The sequence below is a fragment of the Balaenoptera borealis genome, assembly GCF_965194805.1.
Source record: "Balaenoptera borealis genome assembly, chromosome: 11".
Taxonomy (NCBI): Eukaryota; Metazoa; Chordata; class Mammalia; order Artiodactyla; family Balaenopteridae; genus Balaenoptera; species Balaenoptera borealis.
This window is the reverse complement of record NC_138868.1, coordinates 62,247,749-62,265,256: the sequence shown is the minus strand read 5'-3', so window position 1 is coordinate 62,265,256 and position 17,508 is coordinate 62,247,749. Positions and strand designations below refer to the sequence as shown.

Genomic DNA, 17,508 nt, shown 5'->3' with positions numbered 1-17,508 from the left:
TTCAGAGACGTTAAAATGTGAAAAAATTTGCATTTTTCAGTTGATAAAATATGGTGATCATTCACATTTTCCCTGCAACTCACACAGTGGACAGTCACTTGACAGACCCTGGACTTTGGCATAAGTGAGATGGATTGTGATTCTGTGGGCCTCTCTAAATACTCATGATAACTTCACTCTGTGCATTCCTAATCAAGAAAGCAATTTGAATGCAAGTAATTGAAAGAGTGAAGTTACTACAGAAACAATCTTGATTCACACTAATTTAAAAATCAGATCCAAATTTCAGTTGTTTAAGTAAATTACTAAAATTTTTTTCCATTTTAGTGATACATCTCACTACCAATGGTGACAGATCAGCATGTAACCATACCATGAAGGAGAACTGATGTCCCAGACTAGTAAGAGGGTATTATTGGAAGCCCTTTATAGGGGGCTTTGCCTTCAGGATTAGACAGGAAGTTTGCTTCTCAAAAGCCTTGGTGTATGGGAAGAGAAAAAATAAAACCTACTTGTTCTAAACCATATCACAACGCTGACCCAGATTTTCAAAGTTTCTAAGAAGCTGCCCCATGACAATACTTAATCTCTGTACTTAGGTTCACCATCATCGTTATCATGAAAAGTACTACTGAACTCCTGAACTTATGGCACAGTCTAGCATGTATAGTCAATGAAATCTTCAGAACAGAATGGTAGGTAATGTAACTGGGATGCCACATCCTCCATAATGTTGCTGGAAAGCTATTGAAATTTGAGTAGTGTGACCCAACTGCAGCATGGTCTCCCCTGTTCTGCGGGGTATTGTCAGACCAGACCCGCAAGGACCAGAGGCTTATTGAGAACATCTTTTTTTTTTTTTTATAGCCTTTTAATTTTTATTTATTTTTTTTATTATTTTTTTAAATTATTTATTTATTTATTTATTGGCTGTGTTGGGTCTTCGTTTCTGTGCGAGGGCTTTCTCTAGTTGCGGCAAGTGGGGGCCACTCTTCATCGCGGTGTGCGGGCCTCTCACTATCGCGGCCTCTCTTGCTGCGGAGCACAGGCTCCAGACGTGCAGGCTCAATAATTGTGGCTCACGGGCCTAGCTGCTCTGCAGCATGTGGGATCTTCCCAGACCATGGCTCGAACCCCTGTGCCCTGCATTGGCAGGCAGATTCTCAACCACTGCACCACCAGGGAAGCCCAAGAACATCTTAAAATTGCTTTTTGAGTCAGCAATAGCTAACAGATTTTTGGTAACGGGCAGGAATAAAGGATCAGACATTTGATTCGCCAGGGAAATCTTATACTTAAGATAAAGGAATCCATCTTCCTCAAAATAATAACTAATATTTGCATCTGTCTCTTATTTAAAATGCAGTTTTACTTATCTCTGATCTTACTTGAGCCCTTAAATAGTCTGTGAGTCAGACTGTGGACTATTGAGCTTCTCAAAGATTAGAGTAGTCTCCTTTTCACGGGTTTTTGGTACTTGCTCAGTGCCCAGCATATGTAGTTACAATAACTCCCTGGTAGATTCCAAGAAAAGTTTCAAGCCAAAGGAAAAAATCTCCACATGCAAATAAAAATAATTTTATTGAAACAAGATTGTTGAGCAGCTACCATGTCCTAAGCTCTGTGCTAGGTGGTAAGTTTACAAGGAAGAATGAAACCTAGCTCCTGAACTTCAAAGGCCATGTCCAGTAGGGATCACACATCAACGCATTGTTAGGGATGGTTCAATAGGAGGCAGCACAGGGGGCTAAGAGACCTTTAGCACAGTCCTTTGCATTCAACTGGAAGGAGTCTGGGAGCAGTCAGTAATTGAAGTTGAAACCTGAAGGTTGACGTTGGGAGCAACAGGAACGTGGGGAGAGGGAATGCAATTTAGACAGATAGCACAACATGTATAAAGCCTCAGAAAAGGACTTCCCTGGTGGCGCAGTGGTTAAGAATCCACCTGCCAATGCAGGGGACACGGGTTCGAGCCCTGGTCCGGGAAGATCCCACATGCCGTGGAACAACTAAGCCTGTGCGCCACAACTACTGAGCCTGCGCTCCAGAGCCCACAAGCCACAACTACTGAGCCTGAGTGCCACAACTACTGAAGCCCACGCCCTGGAGCCTGTGCTCCACAACAAGAGAAGACACCGCAATGAGAAGCCGGCGCACCACAATGAAGAGAGTAGTCGCCCACTCACCGCAACTAGAGAAAGCCTGCACGGAGCAACGAAGACCCAACGCAGCCAAAAATAAATAAATTAATTAAATTTAAAAAAATAAAAAATAAAACCTCAGAAAAGAGTGAGCAGGGCACATTTGTTCCAGAGACTATCACTATTCAATATAATTATAATCTAAGGTATAAGCTGAGGATTGGCCAAATATCAGTTGAGGTCCTGGCAGGAAATATCTGGTAGACTCAAAGTGAATCATTTGAAAAGAGTTTAACACAGGGATGACTTACAAAGGAGTAGACAAGATATATTAAAACCTAAGAGAGACGCCAGGACTATTAACTGCAGGGAACTGTTACCCTTACTAGTCTAGAAGGGACAAGAGGGGGAAGCAGTTACCTGAACGCACAGAGAAAGGTTCACCTGATAGAACTGGCACCCTGATGTGAGAAACCCAGCAGAATCAATGCCCACTTTCACTGTCTTCCCTCCCTCTGATTTCCTGTTAGTGTTTTCCACTTACCAAACCTAAGCAGAAGCCATGTGTGGTCCATGTTTATCAGCTTCCAGGCACAAAGCAGAGTGAAGAAGGGTGAAGACTTGAGAGATCAACAAACAAAATGTATACAGCCTAAGTCTGAATTGGAAAAAATTGGGTTACCTTGAAGGGTCTTATACCCATGTTAAGAAGTTTATCCTTTATTCTTATAAGACAATGAGGAATATTCCAAAGGTGTTAAAAGACTACAGTGCGTTTTACGTGAACAGAGAGTTGGGGGAACACTAGGGATAGGTAGAGCAGTTAGTAAGCTGCTACAGTTGTCTCACAAAGAGATTGTGGCCGTGGAAATGGAGAGAAGGGACTGAATTTGTAACTGATTTATTTGGAAAAGGTTTTTTAGGATAGATGGAGAGAGTGAATTAGAGAGGACAGTAAGCAGGCATTGAACTGGAAGTCTAGAAAAAAGAAGGAGCATGGGTTTGGAATTTGGGTCTCAGCTTTTGCACTTATGCACTTAAAAGACCCAGGTCACTCAACCTCTTTGAGCCTCAGTTTTGTCATTTGTTGCTAATGAGAATTATAGCTGTGCTTCTCAAATTTGGCATTCTGTTCCTCTTCATTCACCTTAAACCTGGAGACAGTTTCTTCTCGCCAGGTACAGAGATTTTAGTGAACTGAGCGTGTCCACAGGCTCACATCCTGAACATGTGAACTTCAGGAACTGGCAAGAAAGTCCCAATGATATTGGCCAGGCAAGAGGTTTGGGGGTATTGACTTTGTTTATTAAGCAATTCAAACAAACAAATAAACAGACAAAAAACCAAAAAAGCAATTCCATTGTCAATGCCTTAGTGTTTATGGAAGTGAATAGAAACCTCCTAAGCAGGGAGAGTGAGTAGGTCCTCTCTGCCCTCCAAAAATCACAGACCAAGCTTGATATCATCCATGCTGGGATGATTTAATAGAACAGCTTCAGGAACTTCAAGACCCTCTTTCTGATGCCCTACTTGTGAGTTCTGGGATCTGGGAGCCGGACTGAGCTGGTAATTATTATCAGTGTTGTAATTACTAATTTGGGTTTCTGGGTACTCTTTACAGAACCTTCCCTAGTGAAGAACAGCAGGTTGGCTGGTCCACTTCAACTGCTGGGATAAATTTTATTGCTGAGATACGCATTTTAAACAACTATAAACACAAAACCCTCCAAAGTCCTCTCTAATATTCTATAATATGGGAGCAAGAAGACCCTCTCTAAGAGAGGGAAATCACTTCTCAAAGACACATGTGGTGTGGCAGTACAGCAGCATGAGTGTAACTAGTTGAACAATGAATTCAGGGAGGACCCACTGAAAATTGAAGTCCTACGACCAAAAATCCATAAAAACAGCTGGAAAGCAAAGGCATTTACTGAAGTCTCCAAGGTCACAGTTGTGTTAATTAAAAGAAAGCCTAGGGGATCGACTGAATTTTGAAAAGAGCTTTTAGATGCCCCCATCTGATGGATGTTCCCTTGCTGTTCACCATGGGTGTTTGCACTCTCCAACCCCAAGCCTGTGCTGGTGCATGTACCTTGATTGGAATGTGCCCTCTGCCACTCTGCCACCCCCTTCTCACCAATTAGTTTCTAATCACCTCCTACAACCTGTCCTCCAAAAGCAGCTCTTCCTCAGTAAAACTTCCCAGTCGCCATCTTTCTATCTTTGGAACCATCACTGTGCTTTATCCCTACAGATAGACACTTGAGACTTTTTACTTTGTGTCATAGTAATATATGCATTTCTTTTTCTCTCCTTTAAGGCAGAATCTTTCTGATTCATCTCTATGAATCATTAAATACTCAAAGCATGTCTATTGCATAAATGAATGAAGCAATCAATTAACCACTTAATCAATCAATGAAAATAATGGACACATCTTTTGAAGTGTACTTTCTCTGTGGCCATTGAAAGCATCTATTTTATGGTTTCTTCTCCATCAAAAGGTCAGCACGCATATCCATAAAGATATCATGTTGCAAAATGATAAACAGCCTAAGACATTATATAAATGGAATGGTACAGTTGCAGGCAGTATTATGAGTAAAGAAGAGGGAGATATAATCAAAACCAGAGTGATCAGCATAGGAAGTAGGATTGGAACTGTGATACTTAATTTTTTTAAGTTACTTTTATTAAGCCCTTACTACATGCCAAGCACTGGGCTAGGCAGATTATGGGAATTGTTTTATACAATCTTCAAAGCAAGCCTATGAGGTACATACTTGTATTCTCTCCATTCTATGGATCAGGAAACTGAGACTTGAAGAGACCAAGTAATCTGCCCCAGATCACCAGCTATTAAGTGGCAGAGCTGGGCTTCATGTGTCACTCATGCATGACTTCATCTGTGCTGTCCTGGAGTCCAATAGGATTTGGATAAATGTGACTAGAGAGGGTAGGAGAGAGCAGCCTAAGCCCAAATCTGCAAAGGTGTGAAATGGGGACATGCCTGGTAAACTTAAGGATCAAGGACTCCAGCCCACCAGTGGACTGGCCAGGGAGGCATATATCTGTGGGGGTAATAAAATATGATGTATGTGATATTGCGGTTTATAATGAGAAATATAAATTTGGTCTTCATCCCCATTTCTGGTGTAGAGCTCCTAAAACCCTTGGAATTTCCTCTTTTGTTAATGTTAATCAAGTGGATTTTGGACTGGATGGAAGAACGGGGCTGGGGAAGTATAAGTAACAACCTGGACTTGACTTGTGATTGGCATTTGAAGTGGAAGGCAGGGCTTCCCTGGTGGTGCAGTGGTTAAGAATCCACCTGCCAATGCAGGGAACACGAGTTCGAGCCCTGGTCCAGGAAGATCCCACATGCCGTGGAGCAGCTAAGCCCGTGTGCCACAACTACTGAGCCTGTGCTCTAGAGCCCGTGAGCCACAACTACTGAAGCCCACGTGCCTAGAGCCCATGCTCCACAAGAGAAGCCACTGCAATGAGAAGCCTGCACACTGCAATGAAGAGTAACCCCTGCTCGCTGCAACTAGAGAAAGCCCGCACGCAGCAACGAAGACCCAACGCAGCCAAATAAAATAAATAAATAAATTTATGAAGTGGAGGGCAATCTTGTGGGACTGAACCCTTTAACCTGTGGAATCTGATTCTATCTCCAGGTATAATTGAATTGTAGGACACCCACTTGGTATTTGAGAATTGTTTGGTGGTGTGGGAAAAAAAAACACATATTGGAATTGATGACCAGAATCTTCATGTAGAAAGGAGTATGGGCCTTGAAAGTGAACAGCATTAAATGATAAACTAAGAAGCCTGGACTAGATGCTGATGAAAATGAGTGGGAAACTAACAAACAGAAGTGGCAGGTTTGGAAGATTAGTCTGGCAGTGGTAGGCAGAGTTGATGAGAAGCAAAGAGAAGCTTTTTTTTTTTTTTTTAATTAAGAGCTTCAGAGTCTTACTCCCAAAAAAGAAAAGTGTATAACCAACAAAAATTTTATTTGAACTTAGGTCTCTGTATGATTACCTCCATAGAGCCATTTTCTAACCTAAATTCTATTTGTGTCCTTGACTATGTCCTCGATTATGTCCTAATTATGTCCTTGACTCATAGTTGGTGACCACAGATGTTAGCTTCCTCTCTTGTGTTGACAAGATCAGTGGTGGCTATAGACATAGTGATCGGCATTCAAATACAGATGAACAGACTCCAATTTTTCTTTCTGACAAGAAAGGAGAGTGTGTGAGAGTGTTATACGAGTGTGTGTGTCTGTGTGTGAGTGTGTATATGGTCAGAGGAACTCTCCAAGAAGCCCTATAAACCCTTCATGAAGCCATCTCCTTTGAAAAACTCTGAGATCAACATGAGGCATAGAAGCCCTGGTTCTGATACCCACAAATTACGTAAAGGGTCTGCACCCTTGTCCCCAGTGTCTGAAAGGCTCCACCTACTCATCTCAGCCTCTATTTAAGGACGCTTTGCTTTCAAATACAGTAGGTCATCCCTCCCATTATGCTTTCAGTGGCTATCTTGGATCCCACTGAGTCCCTGGCTCACCTCTGTAACAATTCTAGGGCCACTTTGAGCCATAACGTAGTCATTTGTTCAGTGATGACATTCTAGCTTTAAAATGTTTCAGAATGTGAAAACATTTATATTCAATCCAAGTTGTTTGAAATATGTAAATTCATTGGAATTCAGTCAGGAAGAACCAAGAAAATATCAGGAAGTTTAAGGGCCCCCAGCTTTGGAATCAGACTGGCCTGGGTTTGAATTTCAGCTCCACCACCTACTGTACAGACCTTGGGAAAATTGCTTAACCTTTCTGAGTCTCAGATTCCTCAGGATGAAAATGGGGATCATATAAGTACCACAAAAGTAAGCTATGTAAGTGAAACAATGCAGATAGAACTTCCTGATAGATAACCAAGCACAAAATAAGCACTCGGTGAATGGGAGAGATGATAGCTATCATCATTTGGCACACGTGCACTTTATATAGAGATAGTTCATACAAAAACTATGACATATTTCCATATTAATTCTTTATATATCTGTAGTGCCTAAAACATAGTCTGACACATAGTATATGCTCAATAAATATTTGCTGAACAAAACTGAAAGGCTAAATATAATGGTTACTTTGTCATACAAATGTTATATTTTATGGTTAAGAATAAACTCTAAGACTCCCTAAGGATGCTCTTTGTGATGGTCCCCAGTATTAGATTATAAAGATAGAAACTTTTTGTGTTTGTTTATATATTTCTTCAAAGCTATTTTGGATTACATTTATTGAGTGTCATACACTTCTATGGTGTCAGACACTGTTCTAATGCTTTGCATGTATTAGCTCATTTAATCCTCACAAGAACCTGGAGAGGTTATTATCTCCTTTCGCAGATGAGGAATCTAAGACATCAAGATTTAAAGCAATCCGCTCAGGCTTACAACTTTAAAGAGGGAGATCCAGGACTCAAACCAGGAAGTCTAGCTTCAGGTCCTGGACTTGAAACTACTGTAGTATCTCTCCATATGATTTTATTGTTGTTTTTAACCTAAAAACTCTCAAAGTTGGCAACATATCGTAGTCTTCCAAAGTATGGTAAAAATAAATGCATTTGGCAATATTATATACTTAGCTACTATATAATTACCCTGGGTGAATAGCTATTTGCCCACTTTAGCTCAGGAAACATTGTAAGTTCACACTTGAGAAAGAAACTTGTGGCCCACCAGGCAGTGACAGGCCCCAGTGAGTCATGGTTCTGAAGCAAGTCGTGCTTTCTGGATTTCACTCTGAGCACTTGAAGTGAGGGTTGTCTCAGCTAACTGCAGGTGGATGGTGCCCCTCCACAATGACACTTGGAGATATTCCTTCCGCTCTAGGGTTTATATAGTTAACCAAAGAATTCGTTGAAACGAACTAAACATGCTGAGGAATGAATAACACATAGTTTAATCTTTTACTGAAGCAAAAATATATACAGTAGAACGTTGATATTTTCAAAATTCATTTTCAGCTCTTTAAGTGTGACTCTGAAGGTCCATGGCTTGTAGTAATTTGTAATTTTGTTATAAGGATGTGGAGGTACTCTTAATTAAGAGTAAGTCTACTTACTTCTTACTAAGAGTAAGCCTACAGTAAAAGAGTCTACTGACCACCCAAATCCACTTTAAAAAAAAATGTTTATTGGAGTAGAGTTGACTTACAATGTTGTGTTAGTTTCAGGTGTACAGCAAAGTGCATCAGTTATACATGTACATATATCCACTCTTTTTTAGATTCTTTCCGCATATAGGCCATTACAGAGTATTGACTAGAGTTCCCTGTGCTATACAGTAGGTCCTTATTAGCTATCCACTTTACATATAGTAGTGTGTATATGTCAGTCCCAATCTTCCAATTTATCCCTCCCCCACCCTTACCCCCTGTTAACCATAGGTTTGTTTTCTACATCTGTAACTCTATTTCTGTTTTGTAGAGAAGTTCATTTGTATCATTTTTTTAGATTCCAGATATAAGTGATATCATATGATATTTGTCTTTTTCTGTCTAACTTACTTCACTTAGTATGATAATTTCTAGGTCCATCCATGTTGCTGCAAAAGGTATTATTTCATTCCTTTTTATGGCCGAGTAACATTCCATTGTATATTTGTACCACATCTCCTTTATCCATTCATCTGTCTATGGACATTTAGGTTGCTTCCATGTCCTGGCTATTGTAAATAGTGCTGCAATGAACATTGGGGTGCATCCACTTTCTAGAATAATCTTGTTCTCTTCTCATCCTAATTACATGGTTACTCCCATACTTCTTTGTGAAACAACACCACCACCAAAAAAAAAAAAAAAGGCTTAGGAAAGAAATTCAGGGAAGAGAACAGAAAGAGACAGAAAATTATCTTCCTTTGTCAGAAAGTAGAATTCCTATGGTGAGAAGGGTGGGCAGGACAACTATTATGGGCTAAAAATGTTATCTGCTAATTTGGAGATCGTGGATGATCTGGGGATGGCTGGCTGAGGAATGCCAAAGGTCCACTCTAGCAAAATGCAAAATCTGTGGCTCCTCTAGAACTATAACCGCAGTGCAGTTCTGGTGTTCACTACTATCCCCTCTTCTGCTGATTGCTGACACGACTTGCCATTATGATCTAGGAATCAGTCATCTTTGTCTTGGTCCTGGTCCAGGGCTGCCTCTCCGTTATCTGCCTACTTCTCTTCTGTCTCTGCACTGGTCTGTTTCCCAGACACATGCACTACAGAGAATTCTCAGCCTTCATGTATAAGATCAGAGGATACGTTGACTGAGTTGGCCTTCACTGCCATGTTTGCATAGTGCTGACCATTAGTGTTTCTATTTGCTATCCCACAAACGGTGCAATCTAGAGAACTGAGTAGTTATGGCCATCTCTGCTCTAGTTCTGCTGATATTTCTGTTGTAGCTGTTCACAGCAAAACACTTTTTTTTTTCTCTGCTGATACTATGGGAGCAAATGCTGTGTAGATAATCCCAACTTCAGCTAGGAAGACAGTCAGTTTCCGTCCGCCACCAGAAAAGTCTCTCCTCTGCACCTCTTCCTCACCTGGAAGACTTTTCTCTATAGTCATTTCCCATGCCTCACTGTCTCTCTCTTTTCCCTTCCTCTCAGAAGCAGAGTTGTATTTTAAATGGTCTAATAACTGACCCCTGGGGTTGTGTGGTTAACCATTTCATGTCCACTTACACATTTATTGCAATAGCTCAGGTTCCTGGCCAGTAGAAATGTGTGCCCTTTAATCTATTTAATCAGTGACTATTGAATTTTAGGGACTTAGAAATCAAAGCAATATTTGTTGAGTCTGGAGAAGTAATAGAATATCTTTACATTTACCCTTTGTTAATAAATCTAACTATATTTTCTAGGTGCTTAGAGTCTATTATATTTAAAATGCTGTGTATATATATGTGTATGTACATTTATATTTATATATGTGAGAATATTAAGTTGAAAGCACAGTTGTCATCAAAATCATGCCTACTATTCACTGTTTGCTTATAGACATCATCTACAATCATATCGCATATTCTCAGCATCAGATTGGACTTGATTTTGAGTAGTTTAAAACAGTTTTACAGTCACTCATCCAATGCATAATTTATGTTGGATATGTTAAAAAATAATTAATTGGTAAAAAATATTAGCTTGTATTATTTTTTAGTTTTTTATTGTATTTATTTATTTTAACAATCTATATTAAATAAAATATTGCTTTATTTACGTAATCTTTGAAATAAGGTAAAAGTAGATAAGACCTTGCAACACACAATTTACCTTTTGAATATTAACCATAGGTAATATTCATTTAAATTTTCTCATAAGCAAATGGATCTGACATTTAAACTCTCCTGGTATTTAGCAGCTAGAAATATGTTCCAAAGCTCACCTAAAGTAATTTTCATTTTTCCGGAAGCAAGTTAACTTTTTTCCCGTTTTTTATTGAAAACCATTACAGCAATTAGAAGAGCATAAAATTATAGATTAAATTATCATTGATGTTAATTTATATCTTTTCCATCCTGGATCTTATGTTTGTAAACATTGTCCCTATAACTACCTTTCATCATTCTCTGTGGTTTCTCATTAGTACTTCTTTTTCACATGGCGAATTATTTTCCTGTATCTTGTATTTCAGTGAAATGCTCATACCTCTCGCTTGACATATTTTAGCAGTCACAGATAAGGACCTTAATCATTGGTTCCCCCCCCGGATTCTCTAATCATCAAGTCAGAGGCCAGAAAAGCAGGCACTGAAGTGCGGAATATGAAGTGATCATGAGCAATAGGTCCTTAGTTTATTGAACATCAGTGAGGCCAAGAGCCCTCCACCTTCTCAATGCAAATCATAAATATTCTTGCAATTAATCCACTTTAATTAGTAGATGCACTGCTTCTCCATAATGCATGTCCTGAACATGGGCAATTTCAACACAATAAATTGAACACAACTAGGCAAGACAGAAATCAAATTCATTATTTGTAATCCCAATCCTCTTATTGAACATATTTGACATTTAATGTAAAGTAGGAACTCCAATGAGTATTTGTAAATGAGTATTTATAACATAGTAGATACTCTGAACCTATTTACAAAACAGAAATAGGGTCACAGACATAGAAAACAAACTTATGGTTACCAAGGGGGAAAGGGGGGGGAGGGATAAACTGGGAGATTGGAATTGACATATACACACTACTATATATAAAATAGATAACTAATAAGGACCTACTGTATAGCACAGGGAACTCTACTCAATACTCTGTAATGACCTATATGGGAATAGAATCTAAAAAAGAGTGAATATATGTATATGTATAACTGATACACTTTGCTATACAGCAGAAACTAACACAACATTGTAAATCAATTAAACTCCAATAAAAATTAATTTTAAAAAAAGTTAATGTTAGAAACTCTACCCTCCTCCATGCAAAGTAAGTCAGCATTGATTTTAATAAATATTTTTTCTACCAGAAGATAGTCTACTAGTATAGAATTAATATAGTTATTTGAATAATTCAGGACAAATTTCCCCCAATTATAAACCCAACATTTTTTTTAACATCTTTATTGGAGTATAATTTCTTTACAATGGTGTGTTAGTTTCTGCTTTATAACAAAGTGAATCAGCTATACATATATATATATCCCCATATCCCCTCCCTCTTGTGTCTCCCTCCCACCCTCCCTGTCCCACCCCTCTAAGTGGTCACAAAGCATGGAGCTGATCTCCCTGTGCTATGTGGCTGCTTCTGTTTTACATTTGGTAGTGTATATATGTCCATGCCACTCTCTCACTTTGTCCCAACTTACCCTTCCCACTCCCCGTGTCCTCAAGTCCATTCTTTACATCTGCGTCTTTATTCCTGTCCTGCCCCTAGGTTCTTCAGAACCACTTTTTTTTTTTTTTTTTTTAGATTCCGTATATCTGTGTTAGCATATGGTATTTGTTTTTCTCTCTCTGACTTACTTCACTCTGTATGACAGACTCTAGGTCCACCCACATCACTACAAATAACTCAATTTCATTTCTTTCTATGACTGAGTAATATTCCATTGTATATATGTGCCACATCTTCTTTATCCATTCATCTGTCAATGGACACTTAGGTTGCTTCCATGTCCTGGCTGTTGTAAATAGAGCTGCAAGGAATAAACCCAACATTTTTAACTAAGCCAGTTCCATGTTTAGGACAAAGACATCTTTAGTAGGGAGAGGGAAGAAAGGGGAAGAATTGGGTAGAGGCAGGATTCAGTTGAATTTTCTATTATTGTCTTCTTTCTCTATTTCACTTGGCACATAACTCCATAACTTAAAGCTGAGAAATAGGCTCTAGATTTATAAAAAACATTGATGACTCTCCCCTAGGTGACTCTTTTATCTTTCTCCACTTACTTCAAACCTTTAAGAACTCCTTTCTCACTCTCACTCTCAGCTGTTGAGCTTGTTTTCTGTTTTCTTGAAAAAAAAATTTGGTTAATCAAAAGAGAATTTCCACAAGCTGCCACCACCTTATCTGCCTACTTACCTGCATCTGTGACTTCTCTCCTGGAACTGTGGATGGACTCCCTATGTTTCTGGCCAAGGCCTTCTCCTTTCTCTTAATCAGGGAGGCATTGATTCAGTAATTCTGTCTCTCTTTCGCATTATCAACATTTCCCTCTTCATTGGATCAATCCCTCCAGAGAAAAATCACACTATTTCTCCCGTCTTAAAACAACCAAACAAACTTGCTTTACAGCAAGGCTCATTGGAAAAGTTCTCTTTGTGTGTCCCATTTCTCTTCTTCCACTCCTTTGAATCCATTCCATCAGGTTTTCACCCCCACCACTCTCCAAAGCTGCTTTGTCTTCTCAATGTCACAAATGACCTCTACTGTCACTTCTGTGTGTCACCTTCTCTATCAGCAGCACTTGATATAGTTATCCACTCTTTTCTCCTAGAGATACTTGTATTACTTGGCTTATATGACCCACACTTGTATGATTTTTCTTTCTGATTTTCAATTCCCAGTCTTGTTTGTGGATTTGCCCTCATTTCCAACACCTATGATTTGGAGTGCTCCCGGGCTTTGTTCTCTCTTTAATATCTATACCTTGTCCCACATTGATCTCATCCTGTCTCATGATTTTAAACTCCATGTCTATGCTAAGTCTCTCTGCTGGCTGAAGTCTGGGCACTGGAACTCCCCCAAGAGCTCCAGATCCATGTTCAACTTCCCATTTAACTTCTCTACTTGGTTGCTAATAGGATCTCAAATGTAACGTATCCAAAATGAGGCTCTTAATCTTTTATATCCTACTACCAGCGACTCTTACAATCTTTCCCACTGCCATGGAAAAACTTCATTTTTTTTGGTTGCTCAGGTCAAAAAACTTGGTGTCATCCTTGACTTCTTTCCATCTCTCATACTTCACATATGGTCCATAAGCAAATTCTATCAGCCAGCCACACGTTAAATCTATATCCAGACCGTGACCATTTCTTAGTGTCCTCTTCTTTTCCTCCTAGTCCCTATGACTATCATTGCCTGAATTATTGCAAATGACTCCTAATGGTCTCCTTAACTATGTCCTTCCCCCCTTCAATCTATTTTCAGCACAAATGTATGTTAGATCATGCCACTGATCTGCTCTAAGCCCCTCTTATCCCACTCAGAGTAAAAGCCAAATTCTTACTCTTGACATCTGAGATGCTGCATGTCAGCAGTAGCTTTGTTTCTAGCTACTCTCCCTCTGGTCTCTCTGGTCTTGTCTGACTGGCCTCCTTGCTGTTCCTCTAACACACCAGGCACATGTTCATATCAGGTCCTTGCTGGTCCCAGCAAAGAGGGTTAGCTAGGAAGATTCTTTCCCAAAGTATCTGCATGGCCACCTTTCCTCAACTCTTTATTAAAGAGTTAGCTTCTCGACATACAGATGGCCAAGAAGCACACGAAAAGCTGCTCAACATCACTAATGATTAGAGAAATGCAAATCAAAACTACTATGAGGTATCACCTCACACCAGTTAGAATGGGCATCATCAGAAAATCTACAAACAACAAATGCTGGAGAGGGTGTGGAGAAAAGGGAACCCTCTTGCTCTCTTGGTGGGAATGTAAATTGATACAGCCACTATGGAGAACAGTATGGAGGTTCCTTAAAAAACTAAAAATAGAATTACCGTATGACCCAGTAATCCCACTACTGGACATATACCCAGAGAAAACCATAATTCAAAAAGACACATGCACCCCAATGTTCATTGCAGCACTATTTACAATAGCCAGGTCATGGAGGCAACCTAAATGCCCATCGACAGATGAATGGATAAAGAAGATGTGGTACATATGTACAATGGAATATTACTCAGCCATAAAAAGGAACGAAACTGGGTCATTTGTAGAGACGTGGATGGATCTAGAGACTGTCATACAGAGTGAAGTAAATCAGAAAGAGAAAAACAAATATCATATATTAACACATATATGTGGAACCTAGAAAAATGGTACAGATGAACCAGTTTGCAGGACAGAAATAGAGACACAGATGTAGAGAACAAACGTATGGACACCAAGGGGGGAAAGTGGCAGGCCAGGGGTGGGTGGTGGTGGTGTGATGAATTGGGAGATTGGAATTGACATGTATACACTGATGTGTATAAAATAGATAACTAATAAGAACCTGCTGTATAAAAAAATAAATTAAATAAAATTCAAAAATTCAAAAAAAATAAAAAATAAAAAGTTAGCTTCTCACTGAGAATTTTCCTCCCTCCACAGTATACAGACACTTTATATGCCACTTGACTGCTTTTTGTTATTATCCTTTACATTTATCACTATCAAACATATGTTTTATTTATCTAAATGTTTTTCTGCTCCCTCATTAGAATATAAGTTCATTGGGGGCAGGGAGTTTATCTATTTTCCTCATTGTTAAATCTCTAGTGCCTAGTAAAGTACCTGGTATATGAGGAAGGGAGTAATCAATGAAGCTTATTAAATGCATAAAGGAATAAATGAACTCTTTCCACTTCATACCTGGACTATAAGCTAGAAGTTATATGATGCCAGGATACAATAAGTCCCAAAGTACCTTTTGAATCATTATTGAAAAAATAAATCATATTTAGTATATTCTCTATTTTTAATGTTATTTTTTTAAGGGCAATGTTGGAAATCTAACTTTTATGGGACCCTTAGTTTTCTCCTGAGGAGACAGCACAGTGTATATATAGATGTCATTAAATTATTTGTTCAAATGAAATATTTTTTGACAACCATATTATGTAAAACAGATGAAAGTAGAGATGATTGTAGGGTACAGGAGGGAATGGAGCCTCTCTCAATTGCTTCTATGACACCTCAGACCAGAGTTTACAAGTAAGGGAGTCTATGATCATTTATTCAAAAAGACCTATTATTCTACATATAACAATTCTTATTGGTCTGAATAATTGATTAACCAGATGAAGCCATTCTTTAACTGTCCTAGATATCACTGTTATTAGGAATGTTAAGGAAATACTGCTCATAATTTTTAATAAAATTATATGTGGTCAATGGTGCCAGCTGCAGAATACCTACTAGATTTCCAGAGGGAATTCCCATAGGGAACATAGAGAACAGTAGGCAAAGTCACATTCTTTATTCCTAAATGAGTTTTAGCCTTAAATCCTAAGGATAGTGAGCTGGGTCATATGAAAATCTTAGAGGTTTGTCTTGATGCTTTGGCTTAAAAACCAGAGCCAAAACAAGCCTGAGCATTTTTTCTGGTGACCTCTTTTGGACTTTGTCCATGATTTTTCCTTAGCACAAATCAGACTTCTTCCTTCCTGAGAGTGAAAGGGAACATGGGCCTAATTAGTTCATGACAATCTGATCCCAGAGAATCATGTTTATTCAGTAACACAGGTGGTTATAAGTAGGGCAGTCTTTGTGATTAATAGCAACATAAATCTTACTAGGAAGCAAAGAAATGCTTCACTTATTTTATCTCATGGGGTCAGGCTTTATGGCCATTCTCTCTCTGGAATAAAACTGCAATATTTACAAGACATGCCTGTATTAGACAATTTAAAAGTGTCTGCCAGTTTCCTCCATATATGTCCCTACATACACATTGATAAGAAATAATCCTATTTCACTATGCACAGCTAGATATGAACCAAAATTAAAGTATCAGCATCCTTCCTGGGATTTGAAATTGGGTCTTAGAGGTATTCATCTCTCTCTGTTATGCTCGTGCTTAAACTCAAAGATGACATAAAGCTGAGACAGGGACCAGAGCTGGAGCTGCTGTGTCAGGCCACGTGTGTGGAGAATGTGGGTCCTCAGAGGGAAAGAAGAATGGAACTGACACAGGAGAGAAACAAGAGGAGACCATACAGCAGGAGAGGGAGACAAATGGGGGAGACGATAACTGAAAACTCCATTTCTAGACTCTTTCAAGGTCAGATTCCACATCTTTCCCTTGGGTTCTTAGAGCTGACACCTATATCCTGATAGTAAAATTCCCACTTTAGCTTAAGCAGTTTGAATGAGTATCTGTTTTCAGATACTTAGGAGCAATAAAATTGTTCCTAAAACAGATACTATTATGACTACACCTTCAAGAAGAAAGGCAAAAACTCTGCCTTTCTGGCAGCTATGACTTGATCCTATGGCCTTCCAGGCTAATCATCACTGCTACCTCTCATCATAGTTGTGCTACTAGAATTTCAATGTGGTAGCCGCACATGTCTAGAAGGATCTCTCCCCTGTGATGGCCAGCCCCACAAAAGCCATATGTGGAGCCATGACCAGTGATGAACTGGTCTACCGCTGCTGCAGAGTCAGGCAAGACTTCATGATTGACCAAAATCTATGTAGTATCTTTTCCATAAAACGTTAGAGTTAGAAAATATTTTAGGACTTCCCTGGTGGCGCAGTGGTTAAGAATCCACCTGCCAATGCAGGGGACACGGGTTCGAGCCCTGGTCCGGGAAGATCCCACCTGCTGTGGAGCAACTAAGCCCGCGCGCCACAACTACTGAAGCCCGCGTGCCTAGAGCCCGTGCTCCTCAACAAGAGAAGCCACCGCAGTGAGAAGCCCGTGCACCGCAATGAAGAGTAGCCCCCGCTCGCCGCAACTAGAGAAAGACTGCGTGCGGCAACGAAGACCCAACGCAGCCAAAGATAAATAAATAAATAAATAAATTTATATATAAAAAAAGACAAAGTTTAAAAAAAAAAGAAAATGCTTTAAAGATAAATACATCTGATGTTTTCAAAGCATAAAGATAACATTTTCTTTCATTTCTTTCATTTCAAATGA

The 17,508-nt window shown here is 39.3% G+C and overlaps 1 protein-coding gene across 18 annotated transcripts in view; it reads left to right on the top strand.

The window, feature by feature from the left end:
• DLG2 (discs large MAGUK scaffold protein 2) overlaps positions 1-17,508 on the top strand; it is a 2,068,078-nt gene that overhangs the window by 1,776,231 nt on the left and 274,339 nt on the right. The gene's annotated exons all lie outside the window — the stretch shown is intronic.